General features: G+C 42.7%; 1 protein-coding gene across 1 annotated transcript in view; it reads right to left on the reverse strand.

Moving 5' to 3' along the window:
• Nucleotides 1-4,419, reverse strand: part of HDAC9 (histone deacetylase 9) — a 703,417-nt gene extending 698,998 nt beyond the window's left edge. The window contains exon 1 of the mRNA XM_084619569.1: nt 4,235-4,419. The gene's annotated coding sequence lies outside the window, so the exon portion shown is untranslated. The remainder of the gene's footprint in view (nt 1-4,234) is intronic.
• Between the last annotated feature and the right edge of the window lie 9,361 nt (nt 4,420-13,780).

The following is a 13,780-nucleotide window of genomic DNA, read 5'->3' on the forward strand; positions in this document are numbered from 1 at the left end:
GTACTGTTACCTCAACTTCTGCGCTCTCAGGTGTTATACAGGCAACTCCCTACAGTTTCTCCCTACTCCCCTTTCTCAACTGCTGCCTGATTCCTTACAGAAGCCAGGTGCCCTCAATCAGAGCCCACTGCAAAGCAACTAATTAGTCATAGGTTGAACTTAAAAGGGCCAGTCACCCTTGCACACAGTTTATTAGCAAACAAGAGGAAGATTTTGCTTCTTTCTGCAAAATGCTCCACGCTTCACTCTGAATGCACAGACTTAAATGAGAACTTTGCCTGGGTAAGGAGTGCACTCTCATGCAAATCCTCTTGCCACTGCCCATCCTGGGTAATCAGGCCACATTGTGAGGGGGACCCTGAGTACCCTGCTAGATTCCTCCCACCAAAGACAACAGAGCAACAGATGAGCAGCTCTAGGGCTAGTGGCCAATATTGCAACCTCAAGGCTGAAGAAACCAGAGGAGAAGCAGGTGAATCGGTGTAGTCATGGATCCACCAGCCCTGCAGCTGCTGCTGCTCCTTGAAATCCCCTTGCATGTGGTGGCACAGGGGAGTACAGCTTGCCACTGTAGTCCCTGTGTGGTGCTCCTGAACCTCACACAAGCAGACTGTATTCAAGGCCTTTCATGGCTACAGGGAAGGTAGTCAGCATTTGCCTACTAGCACTTAATCCTCTAGTGTAAACTCAAGCAGTACCACTGATTCAGTGGGCCCAATCATGGTAGTAAACACTGCATGTCTACACATGGAGTTGTTCCTGATTAACTGTTCCTACTTAACTCCATGTGTTAACACTCCTATTCCACAATATGAATGTCTTTTCCTGTTTAGCTTAACCCAGTAGTTTAACTCCTATCATTTTTATTCGCTTGCAATGATCATATTATTATAAATGACTATTAACCATTCACACTACTATAAGTGCTTGAATTTGATCGTGGTTCTCTGCATGTGAATTATATCCTTTAGCAATACCGGAAACCTTCAATTTAAATTAATTAGAGTGCTGGGATAAGTAAATGATTTCTCATTATTAGAATGTTTCTGATGTCCTAATATTTAGACATTTTCTTTTAAAATGACCTTTTTTATATTATTCCCCCTCAGAAATTTGAAATGTTTTAAATATTTGACCTTAAGACTTTTCATTTTGTTTTTCATATTTAATTATTTTTTTTCATTTACAACTCCAAAAGAAACATCTGTCTCAAACATATAAAGTCAAATCACTATTTCACTTTTGTTTTAGAATCTTCGTGACAGATGAAGAAAGGTGGTGGTAGTAAGTTAAAAGCAACTTAACAGGAATTACTGTTCCTCCAGTCTTTAGTGGAGTTTTCACTAAAGCCTGCTACTCATTTGTGGATAAGTACTAGTTTACAGAAGGTGAACAGTAGGCCAGGAGTCATTGGTTCCAAATACTAAAATTGGTATTTTAGTCTGGATGAAAACCTGCATCTCTATGTGCATTTTTAAATGATCAGAATGAAATGGAATATGAGACAGAGAACAGTGTTTTGAGTAAGGTTAACCTTACTCAACCTTTAGTGCTGTAAGTGAGAGTACCTTGACAGCAGCAGAGGTAGAATGGAGTGCTTTTCTCTGCTGCTGGAGCCTTTCACTGCGGGGAGGAAAGACTCTGGCAGGCAGGAGGCAGAGGGAAAAGTCTGAGCCTTTCCCAGTGCCTCCCCTCTGCCAGAGCCTTTCCCTGCTGAGGGAAAAGGTTCCAACAATGGGGAGCTGACAGAGCCTTTCCTCACTGCGGGAGTATTGGAAGGGGCCTAGTATCAGGGAGCTGCTGGAGACTTTCCCAGCAGCTTGCCTGCTGGCGGAGATTTTCCCCACTACCAGAGTCTTTTTCTGTGGTGAGGAAAGGCTCCAGCAGTGAGAAGACAGTGGGACACTACACTGCTAAGAAGAGCAGTGTAGACAGGGACGCACAGATTGGGCAAGTAGAGAAGCATGTAGGTTATGTACTCGAGTACAGACCCACAACCTTCAGGCATGCCGTTACTCACCTAAGCTGCACCTCACTGTCTTTGCTGCTATTTATATCCATGCTAGGTAGACTATATATGAATGTACGCTACACACTGCCAAAAGAAGGGTGCAGCGTAGATGCACTCATAGAGCAGAGATATTTCAATGTGTGCGTGAGGGGGCTAGCCCCAATGGCAGGCACAATACAGCTGGGGTAAAGGCATGTTTTTTCTAGGGTTGGAACAGGTCTGTTTGCTGATACAGTCAAAAGGAGGTGTGAAAATGATGTATTGTTGTAATGTTAATTTTACAAATGTGTTGATTGAGTTATATATACACTTGTGAACTGTATAATATACATCTGTAAAATGATACAACTTTTCTGTGTGAGGGCAGCGAATTGCCTTCCAACAATATTACTTTGGTACTGCGTTAGAGCATGATTCTGAACTAAATAGGAGTTTGGGGTACGAAGCAAATGTGGGACTGGGCCCTTCCGAAAGGAATGGGTAGGCTTGTCACAGAAAATTTAGAAAACAAAACAGGATGAAAATCAAGAGTTTTACAACTCAGGCAGATCAAGGAAGATGGTGCTGAGAGGAAAGAGTTGGGAAAGCCTTAATCTGAATTGCTTTTCCTCTATTGCTCATAGAGTTTACGGTAAGGCTTGCAAGCCCTTGTACTTCACAAATGTATTAAAACTGCTTTACGTGCTTGTCCCAAAACTGTTCTTACTTCTATCATTTCATTAAACTAAATGTGTCATAAAGTAGACAGGCAAAAATATATATGAATTCCTTGATTTACATTATAATTTTTATCTGTGTTGTTTATGACAAAGAATCATAACACCTATTGCATTAGAAAAGAACGCTAAGACCTTTTCAAATGTCAAAAGGTTCCCAAAACACACCTCATTAAGCCTGTTTTAGGCTTGTTTTAAATATTCCTTCCATAAATTCATTTCATTCTTGTATATTTTAATAACACCTTTAAGTTTTGAAACTGCTGCATGGCTCTTAAAACTACAAACTCCATCATGATGAATGTAAATCTTTCAAGGGTGGATACATTTTCTGCAGTATTCACAATCATAAATCCTATTTTTCTAAAGTAACTTGAAGTATAAATTATCAAGTATTACCGTTATCATCTATTTCAGACTGTACAGTAATATACAGGAAATTTAGGCACATTTACACTGTTTGCAAAATATCAAAACAATTTTACCTTATTCTAAAGAGCCAAAACTAGTCAGTCATTCTAGGCTTATTTCAGTTTCTTACAAGCTTTTGGGAGTCGAAGTCACTCAACCACTTAGTCATAAAAAATAAAAACTTACACCTTCCTGAAATTAGGGGTATAAGAGTCTCAAATGAGGATTCAAATTAGCATCAGGAAATGCATCTTTACTTTTCCTATCACTGCATCATCCAAATACTTCTAAAATAGCTACATCTGGCCCATTCCTATTATTTAACCAAATGTCTTATTACACCAGGAAAGCACACCTTAAAACAAAATCCGTATAGGTTACAATGACTGAAAAAAACCACTTAATACTGTGGATACAGACATGAGCTCTTCCACCTGTGCAGTGGGTAGCAAAACATCTCCCACTGTGACACCCCAGTGTAGGTTTTAATTACCCAGTTAACCTTAACGAGCATATAATTTCCTATTCACCTTCCACCGGCCTAGAAATTATTTTTGTCAGCTCTTGAACTTTCATGAAAACCTGGCTGTTTTATTAACATTGTCGCTGGATAGGGCACTGCAGAGCACAGTGACAACCGCTGCTGGAGACGAAGGGAGGCAGTCAGGAAGATTTCCCTCCCAGTACAAGTTATATTATTAAAAGAAACTTCTCATTATGTATCTGCTCTCCAAAGAGATAAAAATGCGTTGGGGAATAATCGTCTCCAGCAGCAGATCCTCATGCCCTGCACACACACACACCCCTCCCTCCACACCATCAGCACCACCCTAACATGAAAGAGCCATGCAACTAGCCCACCAGGCTTGACCCAACCAAGAGCTGAAGTTCTGACAGCCCAGTGAAATGGTCCTAAAAATCCAGCTGGCGTGGGAGACCCAAGGGACCGCCTGCCCGGGCACGGATGGAGAGGGGGCCCCAGGGAAGAGCTAGCCCTTGGCTCGCAAGACTGGTGGATCAGAGGCTTTTGCAACCTGGCTAACAGGAGCCACCCAGCACTGAGCCCCCGCCGCTCCCTGGCATTGATGCCACTCACCTTCCCTGCCGCTGCCTCTTACCGCTCCGCTCCCGGGCTGCAACTTCCAGCCCTTCCCCAAACTGCCATCTTCCAAGGGCGCGGGAGGGGAAGGGAAAGTTGCCGCGGCTGCTGGAGGCTAGCTGGCCGTGGCCCGGGCGGCGCGCAGGCAGCAGCCGGGGCTGGCTCAGTGTGTGCGGGGCTGAGGGGCGGCAGCGCGCGGCGAGGGAGGGAGGGAGGCAGCCGCGGCTGCAACCAGCGAGGGGCTGAGCAGCGAGCACAGCCCGTGGCGACACAGGGAGGATTTGCTAAAAATAGCCCCTCGCTACCGGGAGGAGGAGAGGCCGGCGGGCTGAGCCAACCCGCCCCGCCGCTGGGGGGGCGAGCGCACGGACGGGGAGGGGAGTGGAGGGGGAGCCCGGCCCGGGGGTGATGGTCCAAGAGCGGGGGGAGGGAAGAGGCGCCCTCGGGGGCAAGGGCTATGCAGAGGGGGCGGCTGCCTGGCGCCTGGCTTTCTTGCCACGGGAGCTGGGTCCCCGGGGCGTGCAGCCCTGGCTAAAGCCCTGGAGTCGGGGGGATGGGGGGCTTGTTCTGCAGGGTTCCTTGGCTGGAGGCACAGCCCAGTGTAGCAGGCTGCTCCCCAAGTACAGTGCCCCCTCCCTCCCATAGCCCCTAGGGTGTGGGCCTGCCTGGCCCTGCGCTTTGCAGCGCCCAGGGGACAGCCAGGGGTACCTAAGGAAAGCGGCCTGGCTGAGGGCAGGTGCACTGGGAGTGGAGCCCTTCCTTTGGGATATCATCCCATCTTCCTTCCCACTAGACCCTGTAAGGGAAAGGGAGGGCGCTGACTCAAGTGCCACACAGTTCTCATTGACCTCCCCTGGGAACCTGATTTACCTTGGCTTTTTGTTGTCGTGTTTTTTTAAACCCGACCCTCTCTTTGGTGAAGTCTGATGCTCCATTTCCCGCTGGCTTTGTCTATGCTGCGCTTTCTCTTCATGTATGGCTTGATGGTGGTACCCACGGTGAGAGCGCTCATGTAAAGTAGGCACCAGCAGCCTCCCTGCTTTCCCCTACTGCCTTATGTCGACCTGCACTTTGCAGGATTACATGGGATGATTTGCAACGCTGCAGCTGGCCCCCATTAGCATTTTGACCAGTGGTGCAACCGGTGGAGCTGCGACAGTGGGACGTTTTAGGGGTAGAGCGTAATGAAGACCCCAGTTGCCAAAGGAGAAGTCACCTCCTGGGTGGCATCTTCCACTGGTTCTATCTGTCTCTGACTTTCTAGTTCTGGAAGAAGCACCCATTTTAGCCAGCTACTTTGCCTTCCACTACAGAGTAGATAACTTCACTCCCCTGGGCCTTTATGCCTGCAGACCTTTTCACCTCCCAATTTTGCCTCCTTTTCTCAGGCTCAACTTTATTCTTTCTGCCAAACTGGTATGTTTGGAACAGTCTTACTATTTTCATCCACAAGATGCCCCTCTTCCTCAAAAACTTTTCTTAAATCTCTCCTTTTCTAATAATTAATAATCCCCACAGCCTCCCTCTCCTAAAATATTATCCTATATATTGTTTTATATGCACTAGGAGCTCTTCAGGGGAGGGAATGTGTTTTATTTATGTTTATATCTTAGCCTCTCTTTTGCTTAGAAAAAAAGCAAGCTTCTACTTTTTATTTCTTCCCTTGCAGAAGGAGGATAGCCTCAAAGCAGTTTGGTCCTCAAAAATTTGAACAATCCAAAAGCTCCTCAAATTTTTCACTAGCCTCAGCCTGGATACAGGCTTTAGAATTTTAATTTGGATTTATATTTGTTTGGTTTATTTTATTGAGGAGTTCTCAAGTTCCTGGGAAAAACATTTTATCTACATATTTATGTTGATGATTAGAAGAGAAGTTTCATCTATTCTGGTTGTTTCTATTTGATTCTTACTTGTTTTCTTGTAGCTTGTTTTCAGATTTTTTTTTCTTTATGTGACAAAAACGTTAAAAGCTTCTTGCTATGCCTTATTCTTGTTTTTGTCTCTGACTCTGCCTGAGAATTGGTTCAGGTAACCCCTAGTTGTAGAGAAGGGGAATTGGAGCTTTTTGGCATGAATGTCCATCACATACACACAACCCTGCGGTGGAGCTCCCCTCTCTGAACACTCAGCAGGCTGGGGCCAAACTCAGCTGTGTTCTGTATGCTCTTTTAGCTTCCTGAGCAGGGGCCACTGTCTCTCACTCTGGGTCCCTAGACAGACTGTCAGGGTACAGATCCTCTTCTAGTAACGCCTTCTCAGAGTTCAGATCCCCACAGTCGGGGTGAAAGAGGTGCTGGAACTCAAGCAATTAGGTGCCAGAGCTCAAGCAATTTTTTTACATTAATTGACGCAGCAAGCCCATATGTGCTGGGGCTATGAACTGCCAAGCACAGAGGGGCTGGGGCTCAGTCCTGGCAAGCCCTGGCACAAATTAAGCACTAATCCATCTGCCCAGATCCTCAGTCAAGAGCTAGCTTGTAAAAGGTGCCATTCCAGCACACCCCTTCATAGAGGGCCATAGCAATACAGCAGCTCTCTGCCTCAGCTTCCCCACATGGTCCTCAGCCCACTTTCGCTGTGGATGTGACTTAGCCCTCAAGTCAAATTGCTTCAGGAAGTTCAACCTCATCTGGGGTAACTGACGCTATGTCTACACTGCACACCTTGCAGCAGCACAGCTGTGCCAGTGTAAGATATGCAGTGTAGCCTCTCTTTGTTGGCAGGAGAGAGCTCTCCTGCCAACAAATTAAAACCACCCCCAACAAGGGGCGATAGCTTTGTTGGGGGGAAAACATCTCCCACTGACAAAGTGCTCTCCATACCAGTGCTTTTCATCAGTACAACTTTTGTCAGTCAAGGGAGTGTTTTTTCCACACCCCTGACTGACAAAGGTTTTACCGACGAAAGTGCAGCGTAGACATAGCCTGAGTCTTTTATTCAAAATTCAGCAGTGGTTTCACATGAACAGATAGTGATAGTGTTCCCCCTAGCATTTCATCTATTTGCTTCCCATCAGTTATGACGTCTCCATTAAGAGATCTGAGAGGAGCAGTCTCCTTGACTGAAGGACCTGTTGCTTTCTTGATTTCATTTTACATACCTCTTACATACCTCCAATCTCAAAGGATGTTTGTATCTTCTCGCACAGATGGAGACAGTATGACTCAGCATATTCCTTTGCTTTTCATTGCAATGTGCTCTTGCCCATGCTGAGGTTAGCAAATGCCTCAGGAGAGGGGTTCATGTTGTGGTGGAGATATGCTGTGCGTTTTGCTTCAGCTACTGGAAGCATATATTCAGAGTATGCTGCAAACCAGTCTGTATCTTCTACAGACTTTTTACTAAAAGCTAAGGTTGCGGCTGTATGGATATTCATTCTGAGTGTGTTCCATGCTGCAGTGGAATTCAGGGGAGGTACAGTCGATGACATAGCTTCCCTGAGATTCATAGTGAATTGGAGACATCTTCCTTTATCTTTTGTGTTGTTGATGTTAATGTGTGGGCGACAGCTTTGTTTGACATTATGGGATTTCTGGGTTTTGCAGGGGATTTCTGATTTTAGTTTTTAGCATACAAGTGTGTGGTCTGTGTCACACTCTGCACTGTGAAAACTAAGAGTATGGGAAGATCCTATGTTTTCTGCGGGTGGCAATTAAATCCAGTTGGTACCAGTGTCCAGATCTGCGCTGTCTCCATGAGACCTTCCAGCGATGAAAGCCTTGGAATAGGTATTGGTAGTGCACAGTCCTTGCGGAGTGCTGCATTCCAGTAGCCTTTGCCCATTGTTGTTCATTTTTCCACCTCCATGGTGGCCACATCTCATGATCTGAACCAACTCTAGCATTGAAAGCTCCCAGTAGATATAGTTGCTAACTCAATGGTAGCTTATTGATAATGCTGTCAAGTTGCTAATAGAACAAGTCCTTCTCTTCAGAGATGAAGGAAAGTGGTGGGGAATATGCACTGATGATATTGGCAAAGCCATCTGTAGTAAATATTTTTAGTGACATGATATGTTCTGATGTTGCAACAGAACATTAGAACATGAGTGTTAATGAGTGTTTTGAATGCAAAATGCACTCTGTGTTCACAGTGGTCTTTCTCCATGCCAGAAAAAAGTACATGCATCTTGTGTATAGAGCCTGTACAAGTCAGGTTTCAGAGAGAGTGGCTACATAAATGTCTAACTTCTCCATCTCTCTATCAATGTTGACAGACTTTCTTGAGTTATTGACCTCCTCTAGATAATTTGACATACCGGTGAACATTGTCTTCATATTCCAACGAGCAACTTCGAAGAGGGAGACCAATGTATACAAACCTTTGGCATGTACGCCCAGGCAGAAAAAATAAGGAGCCAGATGCTTGCCTTAGGATCAAAGCCTTCCCTTTTGTGGTACCGACTTACCCCAAAAGCTTGGAGACCAAGACATTTGGAAGTCTGCATTGCTGCAGGAGATGCTGGAGGACAGAGCTGAGTTGCAGTGCCAATTACCTGACATTTTCTCTGCAGTGGATTTGATTCAGGATTTTCTCCCCTAGCCTTTGTTCAGCCAAGAATTACCTACTGTAAGGCAGCAGCACCAGATGGCATCATTCCTTTGTGGATATTGTTTTTCATTCCAATGGGTATCTGGTAGGGGATTCATGGTTTAGTTGCCAAGTGCCTGATCCATGGCAAGTTGTACTGGGTTACGTGGTACCAGTAGCAGGCTTACATGCCTGACCTTATTTGAAAATAGACACAACAGACAAGGAATTAAGAGGGAAGGTATATAACAGAGTGAACAAATGCAAATGTCATGATAGTTCCACAGTTTCTGTTATTGCTTTCTTTCAGTGTTCTTGTTTTGTTTGTGTTTATTTATTTATTGGGGGAAGGGGCTTGGGAGGGGTATTAGCTGAACAGTGAGACTAAGAAGTAGGGACAAGGAAGATAGGGGAAAAGAAAAAAATGATAGAAGGGAGCATGGAGATAGGTGGAGTGATGTGAAAAGACAATGCAGCAGGGGATAGGAGGGAGTTGGACCCAACAGCTAATCGGCAGGGGAGAGAACGGCCAGAGTAACTCCTGTAAAAAGCAGTCAGGCACTGCTGACATAATCAGTGTCTACAGGTCCCTGCATGACTCCTTCGCTCTGCTCCTGCTGGCTCAGTTTCAAGAAGGCCTCTTCCAGAATTTTTTCGTCCATGAGATCACATTGCTGGGAGAAGAGGTGGGTCCATATGAGGCCTGGTGTCCCTGGAGAGGGACTCTCCCCTGCATAATTCAGTGTCTTAGAGCAAGGGGTATCCCCAGCTTGGTCTTGGCTCCCCCTCCCAAGTTGGAGCTGTTAACTGCTGCAGCTGTTTGTCATTGCTCCTGCTGGCTCAGGCACAACTTTCATTGGCTTGGTAGCGGTGCCTGGGTAAGGACTGCAGGATGCTTCTCAGGAGTAGAGCCAGCTGGAAATTTTCTGACAAAACTGATTTGTAAGAACAAACTTGTCACTGAAAAATATTGCTTTTGACAAACCTTTCATGAGAAGATTTATCAGATCTAAGATAGACTTTTATGTGAGCAAGAGACCCAACCCTATGGTAAGGGCATTCACCTGGGCTATGGGAGACCCAGGATCAAGTCCCTGATTTGCCTAATTAGGTGCAGGGACTGTAACCTGGGCCTCCTTCATGTCAGCTGAGTGACCTGACTACTAGGCTATGGAGTCAGTTTTGTTGTATCCCAGTGAGTATTTAATTACTTATTCAAGTGGAATAGCTCCAACATAAGAGATTGACTCTTTAGGCAGGTGGATGGGGCACTCAGATGGCAAATGTGACACCCAAGTTCAAGTTGCTGCTCTGAATCAGGGTCTCCCACAACCCAGGTGAGTGCCCTACCCACTGAGCTATTGGCTATTCCTGGGTCTCTCTTGACCTCATTTTCAAAAAGTTTTGCTTTCCTTCTGATGTAGAGCCACACATTTTGAAATCTCAAAAAAATTGTGAAATTCTTGTTTTCCAGCCAGCCCTACTAAGTAGCATTAGAGTTCTCAGCTTCTTTAAACAGCTCCCTACATATGGCTTCAGTTTGTAGGGCAATTTGGTATGAACACTAGTATTTTACAAATTCATATATATTATTATAAGTTGATGTGGATAATGAAAATGGAGTAATTGGAATAAAATATTGTCATGTGATTGGGTTCTGTTTGAAAAATTTCAGCTCCCTTTTGGAACTCACCTACCATCAACAACATAATATTATTTACGGAAAATAATCAATTCCATTTACATTTTATCTTGAAAAGAAAATGTTTGTGTGACAGCGAGTGAGAGAAGGAACAAGCCATCATCTCTGTTTTTTGTGATTACTGCCCACAAATCTTATCACTTTTTACTTTTCAAAAATATTCTCATAAAAATATTAGTACTCATAGTACAGTATGCGTATGTTGTTAGAGTATAAATAGTGCAACTCAATCTTTGTAGTCTCACAAGTTTGCTAAGGGCTCAATCCAACGACTTCAGTAAGACTTGAGAATTCTGAACAGCTTACAGGAAGCACTCAACACATGAAGGACTGGGCAATATATTAACGGCCTAATCAAAGGATGTACTAAGCACCATCATCTCTCACTGAATCTAGTGGGAGTTATGGACCTCAGCACCTTGCATCATCAAACTCTCAGTTTTCAAATGTGTGTTGAAAAAGAGCTCCTTTTTATGTTGCATTGTGCCACCATTCTAGTGAAGGTACAAAACACCACTTTCAGATTGTTCATACAGTGACCAAAAGGTGTCTGCTTCCTTTAACTCTTTACCAGATTCATTTTTATTACGTGAAGTTTTAAAGAGGAAATTCATCAGACAAGAAAAATAAGAACACCTTTTTAGTCTGTAGTAGAAACAGGCCTACCCTTAAGTAGTTCCTGAGTTCCAAAAGCTAATACCAATAAATGCTAAAACGTACATTGCCATCAAACAGGGGTACTATGTTTAATAGCACCAATAGTTTAAAGTACAATGCATCACAAACTCAAAGCTACATTAAAAAGCAGGCTACAGACAATTCTTAGAGACCCAACATAAAAAAAATGTTGAAGATGTCTGACAAAAGTGGGCACAAACATCTGAGAGGAGGACAAAAAACTAAAGACTTTCAAAAGAAAGATCAAGATCAAAATTAACAAAGGATGTCTTTTACTTTGACAGAAATCTCATTGATATTTGAAATATTTAAATATTGCATAACTTTGTGTGGTTCACTGGGTAGTTTTGTGCTTTTTGTCACAATTAGTATCTCTCTGCCCTAAGAGTTCCATTTTCAATTCAGTGAATATTCCTGGACAACAACCTCTGATTCAGCTTTTATCAGCCTTCTGTGTACAATATCTTCTACACTAAACTGAATAACGGTGTAGAGGTCACACATCCTCATTGTACTGCATGAGTGCCCACTTTCTGAAAGATTTCACAAAATGTAATAGGCACTTTAGATTAAAATATATATGCCCATTGAATACGACCTATTCAGCTGGAGTAAAACATTCAGTGTGTGTATGTATGTGAGAGAAAGAGGCAGATTCAGAATTACGTCTTTGTTCATGCTAACCCTTGAGTAACACTGTATTATGCATTGAAGGTTATAAAATAAAATGTTATAATACTGTTTCATATACCTATCCTGTGTGCAGCTGATAGCTGCTTTTTGTGCGCGTGTGCATGTGTGTGAGATTTTACCTCAACAATTATTAAAATTCCTAGAAGAGGAGGTTTAGGGTAAAATGGAAATTCACCTTGTGAGTAATCTTTGGTGTCTAAGAGATTTTAAACTTTTTCCATTGCACTGAATTAAACTACTAGAATTATAGGAGAATATGAGAGAATAGAGAATCCATTCTCTCTATATCCCTGTCTTTTTCTTGTCAGGCAGCTGAACTATAAGCCCAATCTCGATGTCCTTTATTCAGGAAATAATTCTATTGAGGGAGTGCCTGAGTACAAATGTAAGGTCTTCAGAAGGGAGTTCATTAAGGAAAAATAAATACCAGTAAATAAGCAAACGGGTTGTTAAACTCACATTTTCCCTGTACATAGTCTGTTCAGATTAAACAAGTGTATATTACTCTATTCATAAGAAATACAAACAAGAGATTAAAAACTCAAAAGCTGACTTTAAATAAATCTCAGATGGATTTACTGGTGAGCTTTTAGAGAAAATATAGGTTTATTGATTTTGATGTTTCTTTTTGTTTGCATTTATAAAAGCCTCTTTAGACATCCATCTATGCATTGAATGTCCATCCCATATGTTAAAAATGTATATACAAAAATATATACACAAATAATAACACAACCTAAAAGTGTGCCTATCCCATCCTGACATATAAATATTCACCAGCACATATATAAAATAAAATCAAAGTTCTCTGGTCCTTAACTCACTCTCCCACCCCAATAAACAAGTCTTGGCACCTAGATTCCAATTGTGTTTTTGATGAAAGATCAGTTGCCCATTCTACTAACATGGCACATTTTACCCCTATTGCTAAAACCCAGCAAAGACTTTCTTAATACTGATCTCACTTTCGCAACGTGATTGTAAGATACTGTCAAAAATACTTGTGAGCAGACTACAAAAAGATATAGGCACTATAACCCCTCAAGAGTAAACAGGATTAATAATGAAAATATTTGAAGCTGACTGCATTAGTACCCCATTGGTTAGAAAGGAGCTGTTCTCATGCATTGTTTTACCTCTCAATGACTAAAGCGTTTGATAGTGTTGAATTGAATCATCTTTTTAATACAGTGTATAGAAATATGCACATTTAATACAATACTAGAAAAAATGGATTTTATGCCAATTTTATTGTGTGTGTCCAAATACTATACAATAACCAACAGGAATCCAAACCCAGTTCAGCTATTTCAAATTCTTTGAAGTTAACTAGAGGCAAAAGGCAAGGCCTCTCCTTTCCTCCAATATTGTTATTGTGACCCTTGAATTTTTGGAAACAACCATATGAAGCAACCTTCAAATTCAAGCTGTGAGTGGTCAGCATGATGGTGGGAGAATACTCCAATTACATTTGCCCTAAAACTTGTGACATTTAAAAAAAAAAAAAACACTACTGACAACTATTATGTGTCCAAGTTTTGTGCCAAAGAGGCCATAATTCCATAAAAAAATAATGGAAGAGGGCTTGGAATTATAAATTACCTTTAACAATGTCCTATGGAAAGATATTATAAGAACATATATAAAGCCTTCACTAATATAGGGGGCAGGGACCTATCTGATTCAAAATCCTAATGTAACAGTATAAGTCAATTTTCCTTTTAGGAGACACTGAAGGCTAAAATAATCAACTCAGACAACCAGTGGAGATGTAGTACTAGTCCTGGGTGCTTATGCCAACACTTTAAACTATAGGCAGATAGAATTAGGCAATAAATCTACATTAGTACGTTACTAAATAAACATCGTCTGTCCCAGCTGGTGACTTCATAGTTCCTTTTAACTTCAGTGGGAGCTATGAGTGCTCAGCATCTCTAAAA

This window comes from Lepidochelys olivacea, assembly GCF_965140295.1.
Source record: "Lepidochelys olivacea isolate rLepOli2 genome assembly, chromosome: 2".
NCBI classification, from domain to species: Eukaryota; Metazoa; Chordata; order Testudines; family Cheloniidae; genus Lepidochelys; species Lepidochelys olivacea.